Here is a 17,500-nt window from a genome sequence, read left to right as displayed (position 1 = left end):
GGCAGTGAGAATGGTTATTTCCCTTTGACCAACGGGGGTGTTTTTCCTACCTCGGAGGAATTTCTTGTTTTTCTTGTTCTTGGTTTTTTAACTTTGAGTTACAGATGAAGATATCTGATATTGGCTTGGTGAACATAAACTGGTTATTAGTCCCATGTATCAATTTAAGTGGCACTCAAGGACAATGATCAGATTATAGGTGCAACAATATTGGCTCTAACAAATTAGTGAAACTGTTTTAAACATTATGTTTTTCGCAGTTGCAAAGTTCTACACCATACCTTGCTTTGTTATAAACATGTTTTAAGTCCCGTACATAAAACACGCCACAGAGGCCAGTGAAAACGAATCGTGGAAAAAAATGTTTGCTCAGGGGAGATAATTTGAAACTAATGTTTTCATACTTTAAAATGCCATAGTGATTTCCTTTACAATAAAAATGAGAAAATAAGATCTCTGCACATGGTGTCCACCTAATTAAATATGATTGCATTGTTTTTAAGTGAAACTATTTTTCCTAAAAAATAGGATACAAACAAGGACACTGTGCATATTAACGTTTTTGGTACAATGTCAAACTGATTTCAAATTGTGTGTAACAGACTTCAAGATTCAGATCAAAGGAACCTTATCTTTGCTGCTGTCAGTGGTGTGGTGTTAGATGAAGGATCAATGATTTACATGCTGTCTGGACAACATTAAAATTGCTCGCATCCCAACAATGAAGGTACGGAGTCATTCAAATGTGCAGAAGACAGTATTTCGAGATATTGTTTGAGGCTTTTTATTGGCTTCTCCTGAACACTTTCCTTGAGTCCATGTGATCAGAACTACAATAACTGGTGTTGGCACAAGCAAAAGATTGCCACCACTCATACTTGTCGTTGGTGTCAGCCTATTGATACACAAATAATGTCACAGCTTAACAGGGCCAGATGCAGTATTTTCATGGTGTGCTACAAATTAGATATTTGTCTCCCCCAGCTTAGGATGCATTTTTCAGACAAGCTGAAGAATATGATACTGATTCCTTGCCAATCCACATGTTGCCTACCTAATTCAGAATTTTTCTTAAACAAAAATTAAGGAAGGCAATCAATAGTATACAAAAAAGAAAAGTGTACATATCAATGTCAAACTGATTTATAATTGTGTGTAACAGACTTCAAGATGCAGATCAAAGGGACATCATCCTTGACACAGACAGTGGTGTGGCGGCTGAGGGATCAGTGAAGTACACTGAGCACAAAAAGTTAAGGATATTTTTCTGTGGTATACCCCAGATGTTAAACAGCAGTTTTTTGGTCAGAAATATACGTGTATTTGAAGATCAGTCTTTCTTCTGCTCACAAATGTGTTTCTAGAATCTGAGCAATATTTGGGTATGACGTCACAGGTCCGTGACCACGCCTACCCTCAAAAATGGCGGGTTTTTTACGGCATGATTCACTTTCAACCGTCGAAACAGTGACTTAAACTGAATGATATTTTACATTTTTACATTGGAAAGTTTATTTGGTGTCTTACCTAACAGTTCATACACATTTCGTTAAAATCAGTCACGCAGTCAGACTGATCCAGCGTGTAAAGGAAAGCGACCACAATCCTGAAAAACAGCAACAAATCTGGGTTTTTGTGGTGTTTTTTGCTGGGTAGCCGCAGTTGATATGCAATAAATCTAAAACTACAATTAGCAGCCTCTCCACATTTCACAGAACGATGACAAAGACCCTCATGTGGATTCGCGCTAGTACTTGGAGCAAACAGAACGCGAGAATGGAAGTTGTAATGGTTTTCCGTCACAAATTTACAAACGTTCGTAACGTCCTAAACAAAAATGTGACATGCACGCAACGTTGTATACTTTGCAAACAATGGTGTCATTACATGTGTGCCAAGTTTCACAAACATTCTTTCATGGGTTCAAAAGACATAGCCTCATGTCTTTGAAGAAAAAAATAGTAAAATTTCACTCCACTGGACTGTTATATTTTTAGACGATGACGTCTGCAAAACTCATATCAAGGTGGCTTAGTGATCAGGACACACACTTTCCACTATCAAGGGTAATAGACCTTTTTCGTATAACCTTTGCCCCCAGCGTTTCGACCAATCAGATTTTAGGGCACGGCAGCCTCTCTCTGATAACCGGAAATAAGGGGCAATAGGTGCCTGGCCTGAAATACCTCTTTCACTGTCGGTGCTCGAAGTACTATTGCCAGAGGATTACTTTGAGAAATTCTGCAAGAAAACGGATTATCTTGTTCAAAATCATGAACTAAAAGTCAAGGACATGCATGAAGGTATGGTTTGAAACGGCTATTGGTGGTATATGGACGAAAGACTTGGCGAACTTCCCCTGCATAAGCGAAGCAGAGGTGATCGACCACAGATCTACAGATCTCTGGATCAACTTTCTTACTGATACTACTGCGTCGACGTTCGACAAGTTATACGACGCATCCAGCGCAAAGAATGCAAAACCTTGGGGTAAACGATAGACATACTGTGTGCATAAAATGTCTTTCTGCATGGCACAACAGCTAGTAAGCAACTGTGGTGATCAGACTCAGAGCGAGTGTGCTGACGTCAATGAAGCAGACTCGCAACGAAGTGTATGTTGTTGTGGGGGGACGCTGACCGGACAGGCACTTGGAGCCTACTGCGAGTGTATTGCTGGGTAAGTGTTGTTGGCCTTGTATGTTTTGTGGGATTAACTTGATGGCTGCGTTACTTGGTATCTTACACAATCAGTTTTCATACTCAGTCATATAATGCATGGCACACAAAGTGACAAACACACACAGAGATTCATAATTCTCTACTAAAAATGTCTGCATGCAAAAGCTGTCATTTTTGACAAAGTTATGAGCAGCATGTTAATGTAATTTCAATCAGTATCTCCAGGAGACCATGCCATGTTGGCTAGGCATGTTCAATAGAATACCAGGTACCTGAGTGCGGAGTTTTATTTAATGTGTACGTACACATGTGTTTGTGAATCCTCTTGTCAATGAAGGTTATCACTGCAGTAAGATCAAATTCCATTCTGAGCCGGTATATATTTTATATAGATATCAACAGCATGCGCTTACAAGCTCTCTGTAGGAATTCCTAGGAAAGATAAAGTTAATTGTTATTAGCAGGCTAAGGAAAATCAAGATGACACAAACGGAATTTGAATGTGTGTTGTTGTTTTTACCCAGAAAGGACAGTCTTGCAACCATGTGGCCGCCACCCTTTTTGCTGCTTCACACTACATGGCTGAAGGAATCGACACTGTGCCAGCAGACAAAACTTGTACACACTACAAATGTATGTGGAAGGGGCATGCTGCCATGAAAACTGCACCAGCTGCTCTCGATGACATACAAATTGTTAAGTAAGTGTGTATAATAATTAATATTAAGGAAATTAGGGTTGCATTACCTAGAGGTTTACATCAGAGTGTGATCTATTTTTTTCAGAACATAAGTCTCAAAGTTAAAATATAGAGCTTGTTAACTACAACAGCTACAAGACTGGGGAAAGAGAAACAGTGATATTTATAAAGTGCATTATCAACAAACTATGCATTTTACATTTAGTCAAGAGACCAGGGCGGTGGTGTATGTTTGTGTGTAGAGCAATTTCTGGAAAACTACAACATTATGTTTAGGTTAAAAACAAACCAGCCCTGAAACAGTGAAAGTGGCAAGTATTTTACTCGCCATGTAGTTAGTAGAAGCATGCAACTGGTGAGTAGAAGTGTTCATCTACTCGCCAAATGCGAGTGAAGATGCTGAATCAAATTGTTGGTTTGGTTCGTAAAATTTGCTCTCTGGCTGGTACGTTTTCAGAATCACTAGCCAGAGGCTAGTGCATAATTTTTTGACTTTCAGGGCTACAAGCTTAGAAAGTTAAACAGATTTGTTTTAAACACAGGGAAGCGTGATTTCCTGTGGGACAGTTTTGCTACTGCGCTATGCTGGGTTGCCATTTACCTTATTCGACGTGGATGCTGGTTTTCAGCTAAGCATTGTCCTTGTGAAATGTACTGCGTTCAGTATCGTTATACATGTTGGACAGACTGGCGCAACTTGTTTTAGCATTTGTACCCAGCATAAGATTTGCTTTAGTGTCAAGTAAAAAAAATAATTTCATTTTCAGGTATGCTTCAAGACAAGACAAGTTTCCCCGGACGACTCTTCAAGGCCTCAATTTTGACCAAGAAGTCCGGATGCAAGGAAGCGCGACTAAGAGATCTTCAACAACCGGTACCAACCGTTTGAAGGCTGCATATAGTTATGATATACTGAACTAGGGTTTTCAAGGTGTGATATTTTTTTCCAATACCAGTTAATTAAGTTGGTAGCAACAGTTAACTGTTCTGTCAAGTGAAAAATGTATGTAGTTTCAATATGGACAGGTAAAATCAGTACTTTGTTTACAGCGAGGGAGGGTACGTAGTGCTGTCACCTCTGTGTGTGAGTTCAGGTTTAATTTTTTAAATGCCTGCAGTTAAGACAGAAGATTGTGGAAGCTGATAAGAACTTGTGTCAGAGGATAGTAAGAAGTGTTTCGGCTTCGTACGGACTATACCATCATCCATGACTTGTGTGTATTATTCGGAGAACGTAGCAGAGCCGAGGACATGTGTTGTGAACAGCGATTCTCAGTGATGAAAGTGTAGTGTGTGTAATGCCGGACTGTATTCTTCTTCAACTTCGGAATGGCAAGGAGGTATTTTGTGAGATGTTTTATGATTTGATATCCATGTACTGATGATTTCATTCAATAGCGAAATGTTTGAAATGTTCATTCGTTTTGTGCCATGTTTGTTGTTCAAGAGCGTGTTGTCACCATCCCTTATGAATATGGACGTGTGTGAATGTTGGTGCAGACATGAGCGTTTGAGTGAGTGAATTTAGAAGCCCTGTGCATGAAAGTCATTACCGGACAACCAAATCAGCAAACATAGAAATTCCTTGTCATACACATCGATCTGATCAAGGTAATAATGTTAGCACTTTTTTTCCAATTTATTTCACAGTTATTTGTTATTTTTTGGAGGAAATTATAATGCAATTCACCGATTTTAAAAAACATGATTCCAATTGTCTCCCTTGAACAAATTTGTTTGTACAAAATTTGTTACTTACTTTTTTTTTTCAAGGCTATATCAAGGAAAATTCTTTTTGAACTGATTGTGGGACCGTGCACAAGCTGACAGACTTGAACTCAAAAGTTGCAGAAGATTCTTGGCTGCGACTTTTGAGTTCAAGCCGATCAGTTTGTGCACAGTCCCAAGATTTGTCTATATTTATTTATCACTTAAAATAAAATACAGTTTTTCTTTTAATGAAACTGTAGATATGTCAAAGACTGTTTTGAATAATTTTGGGGGGTAATTTTCTTTAAGAAATAACTCAAGTGAATGCACAAATTGTGTACTAAAGTGTCGGTACAAGGGAGACAATTTGAAGCCATTTTAAAAAACAAAGCAGTATATTGCATAATAATATCCTTCAATTATAACAAGAAATAAGGAATAAACGTCTCTTGACATGTTGTCTACCTAATTATCTTGATCGCATTTATTTAAAGTGGGAATCGTTATGTTCGTAAGCTCACATACAATCATTGATGAAACAAACTCAGACCAGACCAGAGATTTGATTGATAATGGGCCCTTTATTCTATACAGTACCAGAGTAATATATATATACCATTACATGACAAAATAAGCTTCTTGCTCTTTGGAGTGATGTGGCCTTTGGCAGTTCATCAACCCAGTAATGTAGACCTGCCTTTTTTTACGAAGTAGGTACATGCATACCGAAAGATCACCATATGTGTGAAACCATACTGCAGTGTCATTTTTCAGTAGAGAATCAACAGAAAAAGAGCGTATGTTCTCCTTCACCTTCATGTTGTCTTTCTTCAAGCCAGAAACATCTTCAGTCAGACGATTAATCACAGAGGCCTGTTATGTAATTGTCATCTGCAGCTCTGCCAACTTCAGGTAGTCTGTGTTCCAATAACAATACCCTCACATGTAGTCGTGTCCCTCTTTGCAAAGGCATGATCTGGCCCTGGTCCTAAGCTCTCACTAGATGCAGAGGGCAAAGGAATGGCTGCTTCTGTAAATACAAAATCAAATGTATACATTAGCAATATAATCAGCATCAATGATCTTGTTATCAGATTACACATGCATCACACTCACAGCATTTAAGCATGAAAATACCTGAGGGAAATAACTCCTGAAATTGAAAAAAACTTAGGGGTGCGGGAGATGCTCCCCGGAAATTATTTTGGAGTGTTCCATGCAAAATCAAAATTGTAGAAATCTAGTGCTATTTTTGTTGTTGCATCAATTCAATGGTACATTTCTGGGAATAAAAAAAATGATTCAGCATGAGCTTTATCGATGTCTTGAAAACTGCATCACTATCTGTATCAAGTAACCTCCTTAATCTTCTCGATTCAAGAGTCTGTTGATTCAGAGATACTGTAGCAACAGATCTCTGGTTGATTGCATGCACGCGGCTTGTCGACATATGTCTAGATCTTGTTTGTTTGTTTTCTAAAATCTTGCAATTGTTTCGTGACCCTTCCTATGCATCCGTTTTGGGCTGCCGATTCATTTTAAATTTCTTATACACTGATGTAGGAAGACAATTTGAAGTCAGCAGATCATAAATTGATAAAAACAAACAAAGCTTACTTGGCTCTGAGTCTCTTCCAGATCCGATGATATTTTCAGCGTTGACACTGGGGGGTGGAAGCAAAACCGCTTGCTTGTCGTCGGTCTTCACTGAGCGGACAAAGTCACGTCTCCGACCAGTACCTTGTCCTTCTGCTAGAGTCACTTGTTCTTGATGTTCTCTCAAATCCAAGATTAAGGGTGGGTACGAAGTCAAAGGAGTTGGCATCGTTGATAGCCGTGCCATTGCCAGACACGAAGTGACGCGAGCAGACTTTTCAATGGCACAGATCTCTGGGCACGACAAACCCCTGTTGTCGGATTGCTTGCACCCATCGCGTCCTTCGCTGTTGCGCCTTCGCAATTGCACCCATCGGAAAGCCATACAATGACAAATTCTGTCCACCGTATTTCTCTGTCTTCATTGATTCCACTGTTGCACTTGCAGTTGTAAACACAACAGTTTGTCTCGTCGTCTCCGCACTTTACTTTGCACCAAGCCTCGTTGTCGATTTTTCCTTTTGCCCCTTAGTTCCGGTAGATCTGACAATAAACTTCACAGCGCATGCGCCAAAATTTAAGTGAAAAAGGTCTATTCTACAATACTCTATGAGTAAAAATCAAAATCTGGCAATTTCATTGGTTTAGAAACATGAGAAAATGATGATTGCCCATGTTTTGTGAAGCATGGTGATTTTCACATGTTTTGTGGAGTGTATGAATATCATTTTCGTGTATGAACACAATGGTATCAATAATGGCTGTCTACCCTCGAACTTTATCATATTCATTATGCTGGTGACCCAAGGAGGTTTCGTCACTCCATAATCACAAGAGTTAGCAACTGTCAAAATGGAATCTGAAGGCAACTTCGAGTTGAGTCTCTCATCACTGAGTGACTCAGAATGGGAGAATGATGAAGACATCAAGCAATTTATAGCAGAAGAAGGAAGAAAACAAAACGAACATGCCACACTCCATGAAGCTGACAAAGGAGCCAGCGCACAAGTGCCAGTGGGCCACGCAGAGACAGAACACCAGAATGAGAATGAATTCGCAGACGACAAATAGATACGTCATAATGGTCTCGATAAACAAACAGACATGCGCAAACACTTTTTTTTTTTTTACTTGCTTCACTGAAACAGAAACAAAACAAATACCTGTAGCCGAGACCGGAAGAGTATTGTAGTGAATGAAAAGGCAAATCGACGTCACGTCCTGTTCGTTTGGCGACATGAATATTTTTGGAACGTGATCATGACCAACAAAGTTTAGAAATGAAAAACAAATACTTCAGTTCCTATTCTTAACAATAGTGTCAGTTCTCGCTGTGTAACATATTCAGGATAGCCTCAATGTCAATGAATCAGCTGCGCAGTGTGGAAAAAAGGTACGTGAGGTAAATAGTCGACGAAAGCAATGAAATTTTTATGGAAAGGAACGTTTTTCCCAGTGTGTCATTCAGCAAGATCGAGTTCCACTGTTGGTGAGTAAAGTAGAATGGAAATAGCCACCGCCATTTGACATGTTTCGGTTGTAAGTAAACATTTTTCTCATGTTTTGTGATTGGAATGAAAACCTCATCGCTTCGCGATTCGGTTTCCATTCAATCACAAAACATGAGAAAAATGTTTACTTACAACCTCAACATGTCAAATGGCGGTGGCTATTGCCTAATTGCACAAAGCTCAGCGATTGAAACCTTTTTCCTTTATATAGGATCTGCTGTGTGTTGTTTTTGAAATTTGTCTTTGGCACGGTGTTATGGTGTGCAAGCGCGTGAGTTTATGCATTTGTCTGTCTGCGACTACGTGTGTGTTTATATGTGTGCATGAAAAAAAAAATCCGAAGACCTCCAAATAATTATACTTTTTGAGTTTGTGTGACTGTTCTCGTAGCTTGATGTTCACGATTTACGACTTAAGGGACAACCAAAAAGGCGTTCTCTCTGTGTCATAACGGACAGGTAACGGTTCTCTGTATAGTAGGCTGTTATTACCTCGAGACAATGCGCTTACAGACTCTTAAAAACCTGGCGATGTCCATCTCCACAGCTCCATTTCGTAGCATTCCAAGTGTCTGATTCGGCACAGCAAATGCAAGATTGTGTCTCGCCGCTGTCAAAACGACGATGAGAAAAACACAGTGTTGCCTCCATCTGACGTCATATTTTTGGAATTGTATGACGTCATGTCTGCATTCTTCTGTGTTTTTGATTCTTTTTCTTCTTTACTTCTTTCTTACACAGCACAGCTGTGTTCAAAACACGTGAACAGTTCTTTTCTGCTACTGCTACTAAGCAAGTTGTTCACATCATCCGTGAAGACTATACGCATCCTATCGGAGAACGAGAAACACAATTATAGAAAAAGTTGCGCGAAAGACACCAGAGACAGTATTTTTCACCTCTTTTCAAACAATCATAACATTTGAGCCCGTAAAAGAATGTTTCTGAAACTTGGCAAACATGTAATGGCACCACGCTGTGCAAAGTATACAAAGTTGCGTGCATGTCACATTTGTTTCTTAGACGTTACAAACGTTTACAAAATATTAACGGAAAACCGTTAAAACGTCCATTCTCGGATTTTGTTTGCTCTAAATACTGCAACATACACAGATGAGGGTCTTTTTCATCGTTCTGTAAAATGTGGAGAGGCTGCTAATGTAGTTTTAGATTTATTGCATATCAACTGCGGCTACCCAGCAAAAACACCACAAAAACCCTGGATTTGTTGCTGTTTTTCAGGATTGTGGTCGCTCTCCTTTACACGCTGGATCAGCCTGACTACGCGACGGATTTGAACTAAATGTGTATGACTTGTTAGGTAAGACACCAAATAAACTTTTTGGTGTAAAAAATGCTAAATATCATTCAGTTTAAGTCACTGTTTCGACGGTTGAAAGTGAATCATGCCGTCAAAAAACGCCATTTTTGAGGGTAGGCGTGGTCACGGACCTGTGACGTCATACCCAAATATTGCTCAGATTCCAGAAACACATTGTTGAGCAGAAGAAAGACTGATCTTCAAATACACGTATATTTCTGACCAAAAAACTGCTGTTTAACATCTGGGGTATACCACTGAAAAAAAATCCTTAACTTTTTGTGCTCAATGTACATGTTGTCTGGACACCATTACATTTGCCCGCATCACAACAATGAAGGTAGGAAGTCATTTAAATGTGCAGATTCATTTCGAGATGCTGTATTACGCTTTTCATTGGCTTCTACTCAACGCTTTAACCTTGAACCAGAACTATATTAACAGGTGTTGGCACAAGCAAAAGGTTGTCATCACTCATACTTATTGTTGGTGTCAGCTGTATGGACAAAAACATGACACAACTTGGATGAGGCCAGATGCAGTATCTTCATGGTGTGCTTCATATCAGATATTATTCATCTCCCCCAGCTCAGGATAAATTTGTTGCTGTCTGCAAAAGCGTGTAAACTTCCAGACTGCTCTTCGTCGGGGAGCTTTGACATTATTTTGTAGGTGCTTCATGAGATTTCAAAAAGCGCTTTATTAGCGATTCATGCAACATCAGAAACAGCTAGCCCACTAACAACACTCGCACATCGTCCTCCGTCGCATGTCCGTGAGTCATGATATGCAAGAGGCAGATTTATAATTTGCTGAGGTCACATTGTGAATGAATACAGATCATATTATTTTGTTCATGTCTTGATTTAACTGTAAGCTAATTACATTTTTTGACAGTTTTTGCGGCTTCTTCAAAAATTAAGCTATCAAGCTTGTGCCCAGTCACGGGACATTTTCTTATTTTATTGATCCCTTATTTGATAACTAAAAACACCTTTTTGTTATTGTTCATGTACCTTTGCCTGTTTGCAGTGAATATATTGTACATTTTTCTGAATATAAGCCTGACCTAAAATTCACCCCAAAGTGAAAACAAATTCTGCAAAGAATGTTTTGTTCAAGGGAGATAATTTTAAAGAATGTTTTTTTCTGCTTTAAAACTGCATAGTGATTTCCTTACACAAAAAAACCCGGAAAATAAGGAATTAAAATATCTGCACATGTCAAACTAAATTAATCCGATTTCATTGCTTTAAAGTTAAACTATTTTTTCGGGAGATTTTTTGGTAACAAAAATTGTTGCAGAAAAGGCAATAAAAAAATGTTTAAGCATTTGTAATCACGTTTTGAATACAATACACCACAAACATAGAAATATCAGAAGGTCTGTTATAACAAGAAAACAATAGTTCCATGTAATTATTAATCTAAGATAACAATTAAAACAAAATACTTATATATTGACAACAATAACAACAAACAACAAATACATGATAGGAGTATATGCTAGCATACACAAACTCCACACTAATACATTATGAAAACAAAGGGACATAAAAAACCAGCTTTGTCTGAAAGTCTGGCATTGTCACAGTTTGATGACACGAGAAGGGAAGGAACTTTGAGAGCCGCCTTTCTCGAATATTCGTTTCGCGCGCCTGTGCTTAGCCAGCCAGCTAAACTGAGCGCGCAGGCGACGAATCTTTGCAGGGGTCACCCAGTTTCTCACAGCGAGGCAACGCTGCGACAGTTTGGGAGGTTTCTGCCCAGTTCGGCTGAAGAGCCCGGTACAATCAGACGTATCGTGAGGAATCCCGACCAACGGTTTGAAGTTTCACAAGCAAAAGGTCGCCACCACTCAAACTTATTGTTGGTGTCATCTGTATGGACAAAAACATGACACAACTTGGATGAGGCCAGATGCAGTATCTTCATGGCGTGCTTCAAATCAGATATATATGTATCCCCCCCCCCCCCCCCCTAAGCTCAGGATCCATTTTTGCTTATCTATAATGGTTCAAATTTTGAGGCTGCTATTCATCGGGGAGCTTTGAAATCATGTTAACTGCTCGATCACCAGTAGACCATACTGAATTTCTGAAACCCGGCGACTCCTTCAGAAGATGATCCACCCAATGGCACCAGACCGCATTCTGCATCAAACGCACTGTGTGTGCAAGTCAACAAGCTTATTAAGAGTATGACGCTGCTAATGCTAGAACAATATTTGACCTAGAGAGTAGAGGAGGTTGAAAAGAACAAACACATTTTATCACATTTTTTGTAGCATTGGGGAAAACATTTACTTAGTTTCTTCGTGTATTGTAGTGCACATTTGAAATTTATGTTGCACAAGTATTTAAGTTAAAATTGTTTATAATTATTTAGACTCCCGGTTATAGATGAAGACATCATTGATAGCACAATAAACTCTTCAAAAGCATTATTTGCTGTCATTATGTGGATCATCCACAATTAAACGTCATCATTGTTAGGCTTTGTGAATCATTTTCTGTGAGTACGTGATTTTGTTGTCACAATGTTTTAATTTATAAAGTTATTAATGGTTTTAAGTCACAGATATTGGCTAGGTAAATAAAAACTTATTATGAGTCCCATGTATACATTTAAGTGGCCCTCAAGAACAGTGATTAACAGCTATTGTGTTTTCAGCGTAGCAATAGGGTCCGATATTTAGACGAGACAAGTATAATGCCGACGAGTCGAAGACGAGTCGCATTATACTTGTTCGAGTCTAAATATCGGACCCTATTGCTACGCTGAAAACACAATAGCGATTATATAGCTGTTCTGACCTTTATTTGTTGTTCCAAACTTACAAAATGACAATTTTTGCGTCGATGCGTTGATCTCAGGATTTGATAGCAGACGCCGTTTCTTATGCGCATTAGTTTTGCGCAGGCTATTCACTGACTTTGGAAAAAAACTCGATTTGACAACACAGCTGTTGAAACAGCTGTTTATTAGTTCATTCGTATACAACAAAAAGAAGTTTGAGTTTTTTTAATTTTGAACAAGACTACTTATGAAGAAGACCAAAACACAACATCAACGGAAAACTAGAAACAACTGAAGAACTAGGATGCAACAAGGGGAGGAAAAGAGAACAGCTAATCCGTACAAAGCGAGCAGACCGTGCAACGACGTTTCCAGTTTGGGTGAATGGCATTTATACTTGTCTCGTCATGAAGCGAATTTTTCAACCTCAGTTATAAACGACTACATGAATGTTAGTGCCATGGGTTGTACATCAATACTTCAGAGGGGAAGTGGGGTATTTAGTGTGGAGTTACGAGATAAGAAAAGCCGAATGTGAACATTTGTTTTGTGTCAGTCAGCAACTGTGAACTAAGCTCACAGGCACACAAAAACGGCTGTTCCGTTTTACTCCCCTGTTTGTACTACATCTTTCGACTTTGGGCATTTTGTGGTGTTTAGGGACAGAAAATAATAGGTTTAGTCCTGTTTCATCGGGAAGTTAGCAGAAAAGGGTATGCTATCGACATTTGTAAAGCTGTAAAACATTCCCGAGAAGAATTTCAAGTTGTCGGTGTATGCTTTTGTCGATCAGTGAAACATCGTGTGGTACAGGTGGGTAAACCGGAACCATGCGTCTTTGTTATTGACAATATGCTTTTGGATATTGAGAAAAATGGCCGACTTCCGTATCATTATGCTTTGATGATCGGAAGAGACCATCCAATCACAGCCTCCGAATTTTCCCACGTGTTCATCAGAATAGCTATATAGGAATATGGGTGCAAGACAATTGGCTGTAACAAAACAAAGTTAAACAGTTTTGTACATTATGTTTTTCGCAGTTGCAAAGATCTACATCTTACCTTGCCTTGTCATAAAAAAGTTTTAATTTCCATACAGTAAACACGTACGCCACAAACAAATTGTGGAAACAAATGTTGCTCAATGTAGATACTTTGAAACGATTTTTTCTTATACTGTGAAATGGCATTGTGACTTCCTTCAAAAGAAAAATAAGGAATTAAGATCTTTGCACAAGTTGCCTACCTAATCCAATTCGATAGCATTGCTTTTATGTTATCTTAGTGATTGCCTTCAAATACAAATGAAAAGAAGGAATTAAGATCTCTGCACCTTGTTGTGTACCTAATGCATCTTTGCAACTGCGAAAAACATAATGTGTAAAACAGTTGGTTTTTTAAACGGTTCTTGTCTGCATTGTGTCTTGTTTCAAAGATATTTCATACAATATTATGTACAGTTTCCTTATTTTTATTGTATTTATTGCCTTCCTAGATTTGTAAGGAAAATTCTGAGGAAAAGTTTTCCACTGGAAAGCAACGCATTCGAATTAAATTAGGTAGACAACTTGTGCAGAAATCTTAATTCCTTATTTTTATCTTTTAAGGAAATCATTCTACAATTTTACTAAAGCCAAAAAACTGTTTCAAATTGTCTCCCTTGAACAAATATTAATTCCACGATTGTTTTAACTTTAAGGATATTTTTAGGTTATATTAAGAAACATAAAAGCCTCACTACTCCTCCCATGAGGTTTACAGAACGATGGAATTTTTCACAAAATAAGCTGGTGTCGATATACAAGAAACAGTTACGCTTTCTGCGCTCACAATTCCCGTGGTGTAGCTGTAACACACTGCTTCCTGCAGGCAGAGTCCCAGGTTCGATTCCTGGCGGGAATCAGAGAGTGCACGGTGTTCGGAAAACAAACTAATACATGTAATACATTAGTTGACTTTGACTCAACAAGGCAGACCAAAACACAAAAGCAAGACATTCTTTCCAGAAAAAAAGGTAGCCTCAATCCCAATCTGTGTACTGTACGTGACGTGGTTTGTTCGACATTTCACACGGCCTCCGATTGATTCTACATGTCCGCATGAAAGTGTTTTCACACTTTAGCGAGCGAATCCACAGTGTGTTACTAAAACGATTAGAGGCCTACAGCTCGGTCTGAAACACACAATGTCGTGATATATATGTCACTTAGTTTGACGGTTGTGTGTCCCTCTGTTAGCTCTGTGTACTCCGTTTCTCAAAGCAATCTCTCACAATGTTTATTTAGATAATGGACATCGTATCATTGGCATAGCGTAGTCTCGAAAGACGATGCTTGATGCGCCCTGAGTCAGTCTGTGGATGTGCTGCAGCGCCTTGTGTGACTGCGAAGAGCCCGATCATGTCTTCATGGTTGTCTGTATCTTGCGGTCTCTTCCAACTAATCTGGATTGATGTTACAGGCTTTCAGGTCCCTTTCGCAGGCGTCTTTGAACCTCAGTGCTGGACGCCCGACTCCCTGCTCCCTGATGCCAGCTGTCCGTACAGGACATCTTTTGGTAGGCGATCGTCTTCGGGTAATGAGCGGGTAATGAAATCGTTATTAACACTGAAATGAACATTCGACTGCCCGCTCATCTTGATACCTATTTGCTCGACATGTCTGTTATCATTTGCTAAAAGTCGGCATATTAAAACAAATCGCGTAAGGCGAAATTACAACATTTAGTCAAGCTGTCGAACTCACAGAATGAAACTGAATGCACTGCACGACCGTATACTCGGAGCATCGTCAGTCCACCGCTCGTGACAAAGGCAGTGAAATTGACAAGAAGAGCGGGGTAGTAGTTGCGCTGTGCTGCATAGCACGCTTTTCTGTACCTCTCTTCGTTTTAACTTTCTGTGCGTGTTTTTAATCCAAACATATCATATCTATATGTTTTTGGAATCAGGAACCGACAATGAATAAGATGAAATTGTTTTTAAGTCGATTTCGGACATTTTATTTTAATCATAATTGTTATATTTTTAATTTTTAGAGCTTGTTTTTAATTCAAATATAACATGTTTATATGTTTTTTGAATCAGAAAATGATGAAGAATAAGATGAACGTAAATTTGGATCGTTTTATAAAAAAAAAATTTAATTACAATTTTCAGATTTTTAATGACCAAAGTCATTAATTAATTTTTAAGCCTTCAAGCTGAAATGCAATACCAAAGTCCGGCCTTCGTCGAAAATTGCTTGGCCAAAATTTCAATCAATTTGATTGAAAAATGAGGGTGTGACAGTGCCGCCTCAACTTTTACAAAAAGCCGGATATGACGTCATCAAAGACATTTATCCAAAAAATTTAAAAAAAAGTCTGGGGATATCATACCCAGAAACTCTCATGTAAAATTTTAAAAAGATCGGTCCAGTAGTTTACTCTGAATCGCTCTACACACGCACAGACAGACAGACAGATACACACACACACATACACCACGACCCTCGTCTCGATTCCCCCTCTATGTTAAAACATTTAGTCAAAACTTGACTAAATGTAATAACTCACATGTGAGTGTTGGCTGCAAATACACCAGGAGAGCTGTCTATTATGTTGATATCAAAGTACGATAATTATGCATCTTGCTGAGGGTGAGAAGTGTAAGTATTTTCGCTGTTTGAGTGACGTCATGATTTTCTTAGTGTGTTTCTAAAGCTGTTCGCGACCATATGAAATGTAACTGCATATATACTACGAAATGTACTTCTACCACTACTAAATTACTGCTACCATCATTGTTTTAATGAATCAATGAATCATCCCATTGATTACTTGATTAAGTTCCTAATCTACGAATGTAAAGCAATTTCTTCGTCACTGATTCAGCACAGGTGCAAAATCGTCGCCTGAAAAGTATGAACACGGGGAACTATCAAAGGGGAGTAACTGCCTTAAGTACCCGACGCGGGAAAAACACTGAGTTACAGCCGCTGTCGATCTTTATCTTAATTTTCGAGGTTTCTAAATTGACTAAATTGCCATGTTTTGATAGCGCAGTGGCCTAGTGGTAAGACGCCGGGTTCGAATCCCGGCCGCTGCCGCCTGGTGGGTTAAGGGTGGAGATTTTTCCGATCTCCCAGGTCAACTTATGTGCAGACCTAGACCTGCCAGTGCCTTATCCCCCTTCGTGTGTACACGCAAGCATAAGACCAAGTGCGCACGGAACAGATCCTGCAATTCATGTCAGAGTTGGGTGGGTTATAGAAACACGAAAATACCCCGCATGCTTCCTCCGAAAGCGGCGTATGGCTGCCTAAATGGCGGGGAAAAACGGTCATACACGTAAAAATCGTCTCGTGCAAAACCACGAGTGAACGTGGGAGTTTGCGCCCATGAACGCAGAAGAAGAAGAAGAAGAAGAAGAAGAAGAAGAAGAAGAAGAAGAAGAAGAAGAAGAAGAAGAAGATAGCTGCATTGATTTTGAAACCATTTAATTTTGCTGACGTTCTGTATATAAACTGTAGAAACGTTCTTTTCTCATGTGATTTGACTTCGACTGTGGTTGAATTGAGTTTTTGTGCAATGTGATGTGACGTGTGTCAGAATGCGTTTGTGATACATGGAAAGTCTTAACACTGACGACCAGGGGAAGATTTTCTGCTGATCAACCAAAGCTATTAAAACCTCTTGCCTTTCATAGCGCATAATTATTTCATACTTCATGTACTAATGGCATCACCAGTAATCCGTACTCTAACAATGAAAACTGCAGGGTGAATTGTCCCTTGAACCACAGCATGCTGATTACCTCCCCTTGGGCCAATTTCTCCGCGTTTGGCTGGTTGTCTTGGTTTATATGTTATCCACTCACCAGTAGAGATGTTGTGCATTTAGAAATTAACCACTTGCACTTCATGCGAGTGGCAATTTTGTCAAATTCTGAAGAAGCAGTTTCCAGTTTCAATTGCTGAGTGGATCATTTGATACAGAATGAGACAACTTGGCTTGACTTACAATTTGTCTTACGTGTTCAAGAGAAACAAACTTATGCAGATTATGGCAAAATGGTGTTAGACTAGTGAACCAATTATGTGGGCTAGTTAATTTCAAAATTTACGAGTTTGTTGGGATTGTGAACATGTTTTAACTTCCATATCCCTGTGTGGGTTTGGGTATGTGTCGGGGGGGGGGCA

General features: G+C 39.1%; 2 long non-coding RNA genes across 2 annotated transcripts in view; both read left to right on the top strand.

Annotated features, from left to right (window-relative positions):
- Positions 1–1,716, top strand: part of LOC138961815 (uncharacterized) — a 15,650-nt gene extending 13,934 nt beyond the window's left edge. The window contains exon 3 of the long non-coding RNA XR_011454318.1: positions 1–1,716. This exon is cut by the window's left edge and continues 493 nt beyond it. This is a non-coding gene — a long non-coding RNA (uncharacterized lncRNA).
- A 318-nt stretch (positions 1,717–2,034) lies between these two features.
- On the top strand, positions 2,035–4,798 carry LOC138961808 (uncharacterized). The gene is made up of 3 exons (XR_011454314.1): positions 2,035–2,680; positions 3,207–3,382; positions 4,150–4,798. It is a non-coding gene; the product is annotated as an uncharacterized lncRNA (long non-coding RNA).
- The last annotated feature ends 12,702 nt before the right edge of the window (positions 4,799–17,500 follow it).

Source organism: Littorina saxatilis, linkage group LG3 (genome assembly GCF_037325665.1).
Source record: "Littorina saxatilis isolate snail1 linkage group LG3, US_GU_Lsax_2.0, whole genome shotgun sequence".
Lineage (NCBI taxonomy): Eukaryota > Metazoa > Mollusca > Gastropoda > Littorinimorpha > Littorinidae > Littorina > Littorina saxatilis.
The sequence above is the reverse complement of the archived record's forward strand: the minus strand, read 5'-3'. Positions and strand labels throughout refer to the sequence as shown.